The sequence below is a fragment of the Alosa pseudoharengus genome, unplaced genomic scaffold, assembly GCF_046254945.1.
Source record: "Alosa pseudoharengus isolate Yale_2024_CS ecotype anadromous, Long Island Sound unplaced genomic scaffold, YU_APseudo_1.1 YU_APseudo_1.1_scf_11, whole genome shotgun sequence".
Lineage (NCBI taxonomy): Eukaryota > Metazoa > Chordata > Actinopteri > Clupeiformes > Clupeidae > Alosa > Alosa pseudoharengus.
This window is the reverse complement of record NW_027468576.1, coordinates 9,658,442-9,672,500: the sequence shown is the minus strand read 5'-3', so window position 1 is coordinate 9,672,500 and position 14,059 is coordinate 9,658,442. Positions and strand designations below refer to the sequence as shown.

Here is a 14,059-nt window from a genome sequence, read left to right as displayed (position 1 = left end):
CAACACACAGACAAACCCATTACACTCCTTGTGCAAAAACACAGCCAAACAGACCTGGAGTCAGACAACAGACTCAGACACACAAACACACACACACAAGATGCAGATAGCTACAGTGTCAAATAACCCTATTACACTGATGAAGAGCTTTACAACTCGGTCAATACTCGAGAAGCAGCATTATGCAACATGCAGGGGTGCCAATGGCGAGAGGAGAGGTAAATAGGAGAAAGGGTGAGAGGATACACACACACACACACACACACACACACACACACACACACACACACACACACACACACACACACACACACACACACACACACACACACACACACACACACACACACACACACACACACACACACACAAAGGGCTGGGGTGAAACTGAGCCTGGGAGCTTTTGTCGCTCCGGTGAAGAGCACATTTTTTCCCACACCTCCTGGGATCCGGACAGAAACTGCGAGAGTTTGGCCAGAAATTCCACAAGGGATTCTTACACTTACACACACACACACACACACTCAGTTCCTTCCAACTACTAAAGCTCAAACTCAAGCACACACACATACACACACACAAAAGGTTTTACGCAAAATACTGCTAAAACTTGACCACACACAGACTCAGGAAACGGTTGGGTAATCAAAGGCACATGTCATACAGTGAGGTTGCGGGAAAGCGAAGTGCGTCTTTCCGCTGTGAGGGACTTGTCTGGCTTACTGTGTGCCCCATTTCGACCCACCAGATATGCAGGAAAACTATGCAAGGCTTAGTGCGCGTCATTATATCACCATGTACTGGCTGCTTTATAAAGAATATTACTACAGCATGTTTGACGCACAGTCTGGTGCAGTTATGATGAAGAACAAGCTGACCAAATAAGTGCGGCCGGGCCAGAGAGAGGGGAGGGGGGTGGTGGTGGGTAGTGGGGCTACTGAAGGCTGGACACACAACATTCCATTGTCCCTGGGAGCCGAGACATCTGCAGGGCCCCAGGACTCTGAGGCCCCTTGCTCCAGAGATAGTGAGCACGTGCAGGAGGTGAACGCTGGGGGTGGGGGTGGGGAGATGGCAGTAGGTGCAGTATGTTTTTAAGTAAGGCAGGGGGGGGCACTCTAGGAGCAGAACAAGCCTTGGCTTCATCTGAGATATACGTGGTGGACTGATGGGGGAGATTGGTAGCCACCTCTACCCGTGCGGCGGACTGACGTATACGGCCCAGACACAGGCCCCTGCTGTAGAGCCTGCAGGGACGCATGCAACACCTGTCCCCGAGTCTCATAGAGAGCCATTGTACCACACCTGTGCAGACAGCAGTCCTACTAATACTGACTTACATCTCATTGGCACTGATAGTGCCCACAAAATGACACACATGTACACGTACACCCACCCACCCCCCCCCCCCACCCCACCACACACACACACACACACACACACACACACACACACACACACACACACAGCAGGTGGAGGAAATGGAAGGAGGATGTGTATAACCACATAGTTGCATGAAAATATTTCAACACATATATGTGCAATTCTCAACATCTTCTTGCATACACACACAGAGCTCTGAGAAGGATTCTACAGTCATGGGATGGGAGTGCAGAAATACAGTAAATACCATGAAACGGTGGTGCCATTGCCATTTCTTGATAATGGGGCAACTTTCTGTAAACAGTCACCACATTGTCATTCTGCAGACTCTGCACATGTGCACATTATTTCAGGTTGTTGCTGTCAGTAGCTGCACTGGTAAGTCTATGGGCTCCTTTGCATTGTGGTTGTGTTTTTTTATGCGTTTGTCTCAATATTTGGGAAGACTGGCCATCTCAAATTCAAGTTCCATTTGAATTGGCCGACCGTCACCCACATCTGCATTCTGCACTCAACACATGTCATCTCTCCATCTCTCCCCCTAATTGCCTTGTGTTGTAGCCTAGTTAGACGGCTGGACAGACACTTCAGAGTCTCACTGCGCTATTGTGAAGAATTGTGTTAACGTCCCCAGACACTTCATTGTTCATTGTGTGAACATTACAAATCAAGGGAAATGTCTGGGGTGGGTTAATGGGAAAACGCATGACCAATGGGTTTCACCCATCCTGAGACATTCTTTTGTTCACTAACAGCAGTTACTGCCACCCTGTAGGTGCAGAGCTAAGCTCAATACCGCCATCTGTGGGAGAGTCTTATGACCTACAGATGTCAGCTGGACATTATTACCTTAACACGATGCCATTCCATGTAGTTAGTCCTAAATGTAAAAGTACCGTAAAAGTACTGTAAAAGTAAGTAGTATTTTACGCGCTAATTATCTCTATATGCTAACTAAATCCAATATCATACCTACATGACGAAGATATAGGCTAGCTACTACATATCATAAAGTGATATGGCAAGTGGAAATTTCACAAAAAATTTCACACACAAACTAAAATATACAGTATCTTGTTCAAACACAATTTCAGCTTCAAAGAGACTAACCAGTAACATATAGTGGATTATGCAACATCTTTGCCTTCCCTTTTGCTTTCTCTGCATATACAGTCATTGGAAAGGCCTGAACAAAAACTGGTTAAGTAAAGTCCAAAATAAAATAAACAGATGATGCCGTAATGCAGAAACTTAACACAAGACAAAATTAAGTTTGAAAGTTCAAAAAATACTTTCTTTGTACTTTATATGTGTTTGTATGTATGCACTGTACACAGCAGATAACTCAACAGTCACACGGCAGGTGACATCACCAGTATCTTCACTGACAAGATAAATGAATCACAGCAGTGGAAAAGTCCCTCATTCCACCCAGATATAACAGAGGAGAAATACAGGCCTTGGATCTTCTGTTCATCTGGAGGGGGGCCAGTGCCAAGAAATCTGGGACAAAGGTCATATCAGCTAATTTCATGCAAGGCCAAAGACTTTCAGAGACTGAGAGAAACCTTTGAGACTTAGCTGTGTGTGTCAGAGAGACACTGAATGATCTATTTGCAACATCAAAGAGAAAAGGCTGATTTACCTCATCAATCATATAGAGGAACCAGTTGTGTTTTTAGCTATCAATCACAGGACTACTTGCGTCATACAGTTCGCATTCATTCACATTAACTTCATCATTCAATAATAGACAAAACATCATTCAACCTATAGCCATGATGACTGAAAATCAGTGGTACAGCAGGTCTGCAGTTGATCTGGGTACTCTAAAACCAAACTGAAATACTTTAGAAGGTGGTTCACTGACTGATATTACTGATACTGATACTGATATAGCGACATACTCCAATATGGGCTCCATCCCAAATGGTAAATAATATACACTGCAACAGTGCTGCACACCTTATGAACAATCATAGTAATAATCAAAATCCCAACTGCCTATGCAATACTTCAAGTTACCACAAGAGGACAGTGTCCTATCACCTAAATTGCTGAGAAAAGGGATTTTGAGAGGAGGTTTATGCTCCTAATGCATGCATAATTGATGTTGTTAGTCAAGGATGTCATCTGATCACTTCACAAAGGCCTAGTCCACAATAAAGGGGGGCACCAAGTCCATTTCCTAATGAGACAAACCACAAACATATGTCCACTGTTACCAGGCAGAGACAAGCGCTCAAGCAGCGCACGGGGGTGGGGTGGGTGGACTAAGACCGTTACATCACATCAGAGAGGGAGCAGAGTGATTGAGGGCACAAACACTTTGGAAATATGCTGGCCCAGATCTGGCCCAGCTGCGTTCAGATTGAGCCGTCATTTGAGCAGCATGGGGAGCACTTAAGGTGATAAACGTGCAAGACTCCCTCACCTTCCACCTTCTCAATAAAAGCCTGGTCTTGCCTAAATTATTTTGGACAAAAAGCTAATTTACTGAGATGTTATCCCTTCTTTCAGATTAACTAAATTATCTCAGATGTTTAGGGCTCAGATTAAGACTACGCCCCCAGACTTAATTTATCAGGCGGTGAGGGTCTCTATCACCACCTCACCACCTGACTCACCGAGTCTCTTAGCTTCCACCCAGTAAAAACCTATTCTCCTTTAATTTAACTCAAGCGCTTTTGGAGAAAAAAAAACACTTTTCACTTACTTAAAATGAAAACAGCTAAAACATTTCTAAACTATTCAGATAACCTTCCCTTTTACCTGGGAGCTTGGGCTGGGCAAAAAAAATCAACTTTAAATTTTTTTTTATTTTTTATGAAAATCGATTTTCTTTTTTAATTCCATCACTGAAAAATGGGGGGGGGGGTCATATTGCCCAGTTTTATTGGGAGCATTATGACCATTTGACCTGTAGCAAAATATAAACTTGATGTCAAGTACATCATTTGCTGATCAGTTGAAAACCTGTGTCAAATTTTATTTCCTGGTGTGGGGATTCGCAATGTGTTTTTTCTGACAATCCCAACAAACTAAAGGTTGGCCATCACCCTTGATGTCTTAGCATCACTTGCAGTTTTTGTGAATGGCACGTGTGGCTTGCAGCTCCTAGATGACAGGTCAGGCTGAACTACAGAGAGGGCCTCAATCTTGAACCCTTACTGTGACAAGGTGCGCATTAGTGTGAGTGAGCTATCCAATTGGCTGCTCTGGTTCTGTACTTGTCAACATGCATGAAGAGATAAGAGAAGTGACTTACATTGAAGCCCTCTCCACTGGTGCTGCTGGGTGCTTAGATAAGCAGTACGCCAGAGCCGTCTCATTCAACACCATAATGAGGTAAACTAGCATGAGCATGCTAATACCATAAAGAGGTAGCATGCTAACTAACTAGCTATATGTTGCTGTAGTGCATGCTTGAATATGTTTTATATGTCAAGCGATTTCAAACCTGTTTTTACATATAGTAAGCCATGGGAGGAGACCATACTGGCTATCTGGCAGGAGTGTGGTGATAATATTCACACAGATCATAAAACAGTGAGAGCTGATGAATCTGGCAGCCTTGAGGAGGTCTGGCATTCCCATTGCAAGGCACCCCCCCATACACACACACACACACACACACACACACACACACACACACACACACACACACACACACACACACACGTAGCCAAGCTGGCTTTGTTTCAACTTCCAAACAACAATAGCTATTTGAAATGTTTCAGTCAGAGGTCACTAGGTACAAAGCAAAGCAGCATTGAACCCTAAGTAATTGAGATAACTGCTTGTTGCATAACATCGACAGCGTGTGACATACTAAGACGCAAACAATATGACCAACCTTGATCTTCGGCGGTTGGGAAGTGCTCTGGATGCACAGATTCAGCTAAGATGCAGGAGGAACCTAAAAGTGAGAAACAGAGAGACATGTTAGTTTTATAAGAAGATCCACGCAGTTCCTATAGCTTCATCATGCCACGTTACAAGGCTTAAAATGGAACTCAACCTCTAGTCAGCAGCTTAGTTTCTCATAGAGAGGTCATAGAGCCCTGCTAGGAATGACCCTCAAGCCCTTCAAACCACATACTGAGTCAAAGTAAGGCAGAGGTTTGAGGTATTGCAACCACACACACAGGTGGAGTCACAGACTGGGCGCATGCATGTGTGTGTGTGTGTGTGTGTGTGTGTGTGTGTGTGTGTGTTTTCACTGCATTCCAGTGAAACCAGTCAGACCTTGTCTTCCTGCGCCTCTCCTCCTGGTCACTGTGGTGTAAACTAAAGCCAGCCACCAAACATCCACAGAAAACACAGAGAGAGGGAGACTGGGGTAAAAAAAAAGAGAGAGGCCGGAAACGTTTGCCCGTCTACGGCGTGTCTAACGGCTCCTCCTGGTGGGGCTTCCTGAGCGCTCCGCCAGCCACACTGCCCACAGTGCATCAGGAATGTCCAAAAATGTTCCTGCTGTGTAGCCTATAGAGGAAGGGAGGCACTGCTCCAGCCCGAGCAGAACTCCATCTTCCCAGAACACGATTTAGAACGCTGAGCTGAGCTGAGCTGATTAAAACAGCCCTGGTCAGACTGAGATCACTTTGGCTAAGGTCAGTCCAGGCCAGGGCTCATTAGTTTTCGTGAGCGACGATATGATGGTGACATGAGAAGGATGTTATAGCACTTCTTAACACTACCAGGACTCGTTTCCCATACATGGATTATGCCTTGTCCTTTTATTCAATGGAAATCTCCATTCAAGTTCTCTGAATCATATACAGGAAACCGGCTCTTAGCGGGGAGGGGGGAGGAACCTGTCAAACATGCTGGAGTTACGTTAGTTCCTGCCTCTACAAGAGAGCGTGTGTCAAAACTCACAGTCAAGTCTGAGTCAATTGTTTTCTGGTAACTGGCTTGTAAATGTTAAAGAGAAGTGACACACTCTGTGGTTCGGGCAGACACCAAAGCAGCCCTCGTCTGAAACAGTCAATGCCAAACGCCTTGGAAATGTGGCATCAAAACCATTATCAGCACTCAATGTAAAATGTATTAGTCTGCACGAAAAAGAGGACCACGTGGAGACGGTTGACTATAGAATCTTTGACCGCGGCCAGGGTCTGGACTTGGGTATTGCTAAGCAACAGACATGCAGGTTCACAGAGACAGCTTATGTAAGGGCAGAGCTGATGGATAGTAGAGGCTTATTGACTGGAGTGACAGGGACATAAGCACACACTCACACACAAAAGCACCACACACACCACCATCTCAACAGTGGTTGTGAGTACAAGCACAGATCTCACTGCTTCTGAAATCAGATAGTATTCCACGAAGACCTTCTCATAGCAGAAGAAAAATCCTGGGCTGTAGAGAGTGTACACAAACACTCTCCTACACACACACACAGAGTAAATTCCTGAAAGGGAAAAGCTAGGGTGAACCAGGCAAGAGGAACAATTCAGTGTGTTTTACAGAGAAATGCAGGGCTGAAATCCAAGCCTGAAGGGATGCATGTCCTTCATGAGGGGTGAGGCTGGAGCAAATGGCCCTTCACTAACTCCTTTCGTGGAGATGAAATGTGAATTTTTATAGACCACTGGCGATAAGCAAGCATGGAAACACAACCGGTTAGACGTGAGGAGCCAGCAGCCCCCGAATGCTCCAGGGACCCAATGACAGGAATCTGGGTGACTGAGCAAAACAAGCAGCCACCAGGCTGAGTCGTGGCGGGGCCAAATGCGGGTATGGATCGCTAGGCAACAGGCAGGAAACTCGTCATGGAGATGAGGGAGAGTGAGAGAGAGCGAGCGCGAGAGAGAGAGAGAGCAATCCTTTATTGAAACATTAAGTCATAAAGTATAAAGCAAAGTCCAAATACAGTGCCACTTCCCCTATTCAGTGGATACCTGAAGCCAGATTGTTTTCAGAATTTCCCCCAACTCTCAGATGACAAAAAACACAGAAAAATCCCAATACATCCAAACGATTTTATTTCCAAATGATATTTCCATGGATTTACTAGTCACACAGTTTTATTCACAAAGGAAGAAAAGTGTCTATATTAAAAACACTATAAATAAGCACATCCTCAGCTTGTTGTCTGTGATGGTTCAATTACAGTTAAACTGCCCTGGTGTCCATAGCAGCACAGAGATGAGCTGAGATAAGAAGGGAACAGAAGACTGCATGGTGGAGGAGTGAGCTGCCGAGCTGTCCTACAGGTCACGTTTACACCAAACAAACGCTGGTGCTTATGCCTGCGCAAACCAGGCAGCAGGGAAACCAGTAGCTTCAGACTCAGCAGCACGGTCACAACAAAGCCCCCCACTGTCTATTTATAACCCACAGAGATCGGAGCAACGCCAGAGCCCCGGCCAGCTCCATCGATACGCCTCGCCTCGCTCCGAGATGGACCATCTAGCCATGTATTACCTCTAATCATATTTGTTTCGCCGGCCGGCCAGGGCTCATTTGGAATTCTACTGGACACTGCGCAGAGCTAGCACTCGCTCTGATGTCAAGTTCCTGGTCTGGCCACGGCTGAGGTGTTGAAATGTTTTATTACCTACGGTGTTCTACAGTTGCTAGGTAACCGGTTGCTTCCTCGGCCGCCTTGTGTTTGCCAGGGCTCCAGTCGGAGAGTGAGCAACAGTGTGTGCCGCGTCTTTAGAGCCCGGGGGGGAGCAAAGCAGGGAAGCCAGGAGGGCTGCAACAGTTTGTCCACAAGGCGACCACCACATCCTCCCTTGACCCCTCATTAAGAGTGCATCAGACTGGCGCCTGGAGCCAGGCTGCTACTGATGGCTTGTGTCTGGGTGGTTCCTCAGCCACTGTGTGGCTTTTGCCGGCTGACCTCTGTTGTCTCCCGAGCAAGCGTCCAGCCTTGTTTAACACCCCTTGAGTGTGCCTGCTGACTGGTTCTCAGGTGACGGGGGACAGCTGGGAGAGCCGTGCCGTTGCATCAGCACTCAGGGCCAACGCTACACTGCGGCTGCCCGGGGGCATTCTACCACTCCAGGCATCCATCACCTGCCAAACTCCAGCCACTCGGCACAGGCCGGCGAGACACCGCAGTCGGTCGTTGGCCAGTGAGACCCTCCTCTGTCTCTGTAATTAATGGCTTGTATCCGTGCTGTATGCCACTGGCTGGCCGCCTCTGTGAAGGTGATAAACGAGACTGGGCTGAGAGCGCGTGTGCTCAGGGCCAATGGCTGTCTAAGGCTGGGGCAGAGAGAGAGTCTCAGAACTACTGGGGTTGATAGAGAAAGAGAGTCAGAATACGGGTGTATAAGACAGAGAGTGAGGGAGAAAAGGGCATTTAAAATAGAGTAAGAAAGATTGATGGGGAGGGCAAGAGAAGGAAAGAGAGAGATAAGAGAGAGAGAGAGAGAGAGAGAAAGAGAGAGAGAGAGAGAGAGGAGATGAAAGAGGTAATGAGAGTCAGAGTAAGAAAGAACAAAAAAGAGCAAGAGTCAGAGAGAGAGAAAGAGACTTTTTTCCTTCCTTTTCTTCTTTTACCCTATTACCTATGGATATTTTATATAAGTTTAGATCTATGTATGTTACACATATATGTCTATACTGTTTTGTATGACTGCTTTGCCAATGCAAATGCCCTTTTTTGTCATGCCCATAAAGCACAGGGATTAAAGTGAAAAAAAAATCGTTTGACTGAATTTTTTTAAGGCCATAAGTCATACGTTGTTCATATCTATCTATAGAGATAGCATCCCTTTTGCGGTCGCGACCTATTGATTTTTAATGTACAAAAAGATGCAAACAGCAAAGTAAAGGGAGTATTCACCTTATTCACACGGCGGCCATTGTTTAAACCAAAACGAGGCTACAGGGTACACTTTCTACATAATTAATGCCACCTACAGGTGAATGCATAGAACATAACAATCCTATGGTTTGTGTACCCTGTAGCCTCGTTTTAGCAGCCAATGGCCGCCATGTGAATAAGGCGAATTGAGAGTGTTTTTGATTGAGATTGAGTTTTCCTGATGAACAAAACAATATTTCAGTACTATCCCTGACCATTGCTGACAAGCCATTGCCGTTCTTTTCTACTGCAGCAATATTGTAGAAGGGTTTTAACTTACACTCTTATTTAATTACTTCAGGCCAAAAGTGTTTAAAGGGGAGATTTTTTTCTTTTCTTGTTAATATGCAATTCAACTAGAGATGTCCGATAATATCGGCCCACCGATATTATCGGCCTGATATTAGCATAAAAATGTAATATCTGTTAATATCGTTATCGGATTTTTTTTGCCTTAAAACCGATAAAATAATGCTTGCGTTACACCCAAATAGTGCCTATGCGCTCCTGAAGCGTTTACCGGCGCACAGATGATGACCTCATCAAGCTGTGTCTTGAAGCATACAAACAAGCGTGGATGGCTGCAGTTGTCACTCCCCGATGTGAGTCGCTACCCGATGTGAGTCACGCATGCTCAGATTGATACGTTTTACGGCATAACGCCAAGGGATCCGACTGAAATCCATAAAATAAATCACTTTTCTGTTTCAAAAACGTTTTAGCTATCTAAGATTGTTTGATTGCTATAACGTTAGCAAACGCCATTCAAGTGACAGCCTTTGTTGTGCTTGATTGCTTACTTACTTGCCAGCAGTGAACAAACTTCGTTATGTAGGTCAATTTTTATTGCTATTACAGAAGTCTCTCGCTAGCAGGCTACTTCAGCCTCTAATCTAGAACTGACATTAGAGATCATGCCGTGAAAATGTGATGCCTTACGCTAAATAATACATTACTGCTGTGTAGGCTAATGTCATTATTCTGTGGCTAACAGCACAGGTAGTCGCAAAGTAGCAAAGTGACGCATGCGCGACTCACATCCGGTAGCGACTCACATCGGGGAGTGACAGCAGTAACAAACTTGCTCGCTCTGTTTCAACATTATGTCTGTGGTTTGGAATTGGCCATGGCCGTCGTAGCCCCTTGAGTTGGCCGTGACGCCCCTTTGAAAATCAGAGGTTTACAGGCCACGGTGGCCTTGGTGCCCCCTTCTTTAAATATTCTGCTTTGCGTCCTACTAATAGCGATATATATTTAGCCTATGGCCAAATTACGCAGTGGAGAAAGTGACAGCGCAAGAAAGTGCGTCCAAATTAACCCATTCTTCTCAGTTGAACTACTCGCGAAGTAGACTACTCATCACACAGACATCAGTATCACATGAAAGAGCTTTTTCTCAGCTTTTAAACGATGTTAGCCGCTAATTGCTGTGGTAAACGGTTCGCGAGAAAAGTAAATAATATCATTCAATCATAAATTCTACTGAAGGTTTTGCGTCCATCTCCCTACCCATTCATCTCGGTGGAATACTTCAGAACCCTTCATTTAACATATGACAAACCATATATCAGAATAAACAGCAGACCTTACCGAACAGAAAGGTGTAAATCAGTCCCCTGTACAGTTAGCCGTTCCAGACTAATCCCGTTTTGAATTTGCAGTAAATTTCAACATACATGGATGTCTCCAAATTTGGGATTTAAGTTTTACACTGTGTTTAAATTGTTCCACATTATTTCATAACGGGCCAAATACAAAACAAATATTACAAATGTCGCCTAGATATCGGTAAATCAGAGGACAGCTGACTATAAGAGTTTGTGAAAGTAGCCTTAATGATCACAAAATGCTAAGCATGCATCTAGGCTATTTGAGTTTCTTAAAGCTGAGATGTGCTTAAATTGTTCAATACATGATTTCATAACAGGCCAAATATAAAATAAATGTTAAATATAGCCTAGATATCTGAAAATATTAGATGATCAGATGATTTACAGTTATATGTAATATGTCATGTTTTATGTTTTTGTATACAGTGATGCAGGTCTACTGCAGTGAATACAACTTTGATCATTTGTATAGCCTACTACTGTATAGTTAACTTTGGCCTTGGTGCCCTGACATGTGGCCTTTGTGCCCCCCACCAAATATGCCCAACTGAAGGCCAAGTGGCCTTGCCCCTAAAATGGTGAAATTCCAAGCCTGATTGTGGGTATGGCCCGTTATGTACTTCACCTCAAGCCTGAAGTATTTTTTGTAGCTCAAACAAATGTTTTCAAAATTGTGCAGTATAGTTGCTTGCCACATTGTAATTGACTCATATTTGTGCATTCATTCAATTAAGGTGATTGAGTTTTAGTTAAAGAAACAGTTCATGAAGCATCCTACAAATGCAGGCTCATTTAACACAGAAAAAGGGTAGCCTGTCATACACTATGCCTGTTAGGGCTGCACGATATATCTAAAATCTATCGTTATCGCGATATCAACACTTGCGATGGACATACCGCAAAGATTACTTAATTTTCGATAAATTCGATACATTTTCTGTGCCGTGCGCATTCCATACAGTCTATGGTGTATTCACATTCTGAATGTCAACATATTTTACCAAACTGATGCTGTCATGCAGCCCAAGAAGCCCGTCCCCTACCAGTTTAGGTGTGTGGTGTTTTGGGTGTTGAAGCGGGAGCTAAGTCGTGATGGCTTAAAATAGTGAGTCGAGCGAGGTAGGCTACACTTGGGTGAAGAGGAATTAGTGACTAAAAGGAAAAGCACGTCTGTTATATGGGAATATTTTGGTTTTATGAAGAATGCCGTGTTAGAAACACAGCGCAAATGCGTCCTTCTCCACAGTGTTAAAATAAACAATTTCTTTCGTTATCATTATATCAGAAGATGTCTTTCACTGTCTGTAAGGCTTGTATTTCATGATTTGCATTTAGCAAAAGCCCCAGACAGCAGCACAGAGGTAATCAGGATTCGTTATTTGTAAAAGTTGTTTAACCTACTTCTGGACTGTGCGATTGCAGCCCAATTACTTTCACTTTCCGCTGCCCTCGTAGTCGGCATGCCGGTAGCCTAATAATATGCTCAGTGTATGAGGTTACCGACTGAGATGACTGCCGCGATATAGCTTAAGTAGCTTCTTTGCTAGGCCCATCGAAGGCTGGCAATGTGGAATATTCCGCTGGTTGGTGCACAAGTGTTCAGATTGGCGGTCCACCCGTCTTTTATGAGGATTAGGAGCAGATCCTCCTAAGGAATGGGCCATCCTTAGGAGTTACAATTGACCAAGACCTATCACTAAGTAATCACATAAAACAGATTACCAAAGTTTCATTCTATCATTTAAGGAACATTTCAAAGATAAGGAAGTCTTTATCCCTACCAGACGCTGAGAAATTAATCCATGCTTTTGTCACCTCAAGGATTGATTATTGCAATGCTCTATACGCTGGCTGCAATAACACCTGTCTAAAGAGCTTACAGCTTATACAAAATGCAGCTGCTCGCACACTCACTAGAACTAAAAAATATGAACATATTTCCCCTATCCTGGCATCTCTACACTGGCTGCCTGTTAGAAGTCGCATTGACTTCAAAATATTACTTCTAACATACAAAGCCATTAATGGCCAGGCACCAGAATATATTAAAGATCTCCTAGTTCCATATAACCCACCCAGACCGCTACGATCACAGAATACTGGCCTTCTTGTAATTCCAAGAATCTCAAAAACTACAGTAGGAGGCAGAGCTTTCAGCTATCGCGCACCCCTCCTCTGGAATAATCTTCCTACCTCAATTCGACTAGCAGACACCCTCCCTATTTTTAAGTCTAGACTTAAAACATACCTCTTTACTGCCTCCCATAGTTAGGTATGGTGCGTGGAAATTCACCCACCTCAGGGTTTTTTGGAATGGACCACCCTGCTGAGTCCTCGTGTGACTGGCACCCCAGTCGCGCGTGCGATGGTGGTCACTGACCATACCTGCGCTGGTGTCGACTACCCCTCACCATGCCTTAGTTATGCTGCTATAGCATAGTGCTGTCATGGACTTTTCATGTGTCACGCCGTACAACCCCCCCCCCCCCCCCTCTCCTCTCCCCCCTTCTCTCTCTCTCTCTCTCTCAACTCTCCCTCTCTTGCCTATTCCCACCATGGTATACTGTAACAATATATAGTACCACTGATTACTTATTGATATCAACCATTTTGATTTTCAGTAATACTAACCCACTCTACATCTCTCTTTCTTCCCCCTTACTGTACCTCACTTGTGAGGTATATCATCACCAGTCATCAACCATCCGTGTGTTGGCCCTCCTCTCACCCATCTCACCTGAAGTCCCATCCTCGACTGCCCTATTACTGCCCCCTATCTGGACTCCTGGCCCGTACAGCCTAGCGACCCACCACCAGCCTATGACAACTCTGCCCGGATTACTGGCCCATCCGCCAACCCACCACATGCCCCTCGAAAACTCCCTTCCCCTGGACAATCCCAACGCTGGACTATTGAACTTTCTGTCACTAAATCAGGAATAACGAATTACCATAACGGATACGTAATCATCCCACCTCTTGTAACTTTCAGCTCAAGTGCTTAACACCATGTCTTATTCTCTACACCCGACTATCATATGCATTTGTCATGTATACAGACCTTACTGTCATGTACTGACCCTAGGCAGATGGGTCAGGCCCTTGAGTCGTGGATCTGCTCGAGGTTTCTTCCTATATACACTGAAAGAAATGACTTGTAGAATTTACTTAATAAAATCCTTGTAAGTATTTGCACTCAAACTTTCTAAGTACATTTTAATGCTGTAATATCAAGTAT

At 44.6% G+C, this 14,059-nt stretch overlaps 1 protein-coding gene across 1 annotated transcript in view; it reads right to left on the bottom strand.

Annotated features, from left to right (window-relative positions):
- gng12b (guanine nucleotide binding protein (G protein), gamma 12b) overlaps nucleotides 1-14,059 on the bottom strand; it is a 56,176-nt gene that overhangs the window by 27,565 nt on the left and 14,552 nt on the right. The window contains exon 2 of the mRNA XM_076277948.1: nucleotides 5,240-5,302. The gene's annotated coding sequence lies outside the window, so the exon portion shown is untranslated. The remainder of the gene's footprint in view (nucleotides 1-5,239; nucleotides 5,303-14,059) is intronic.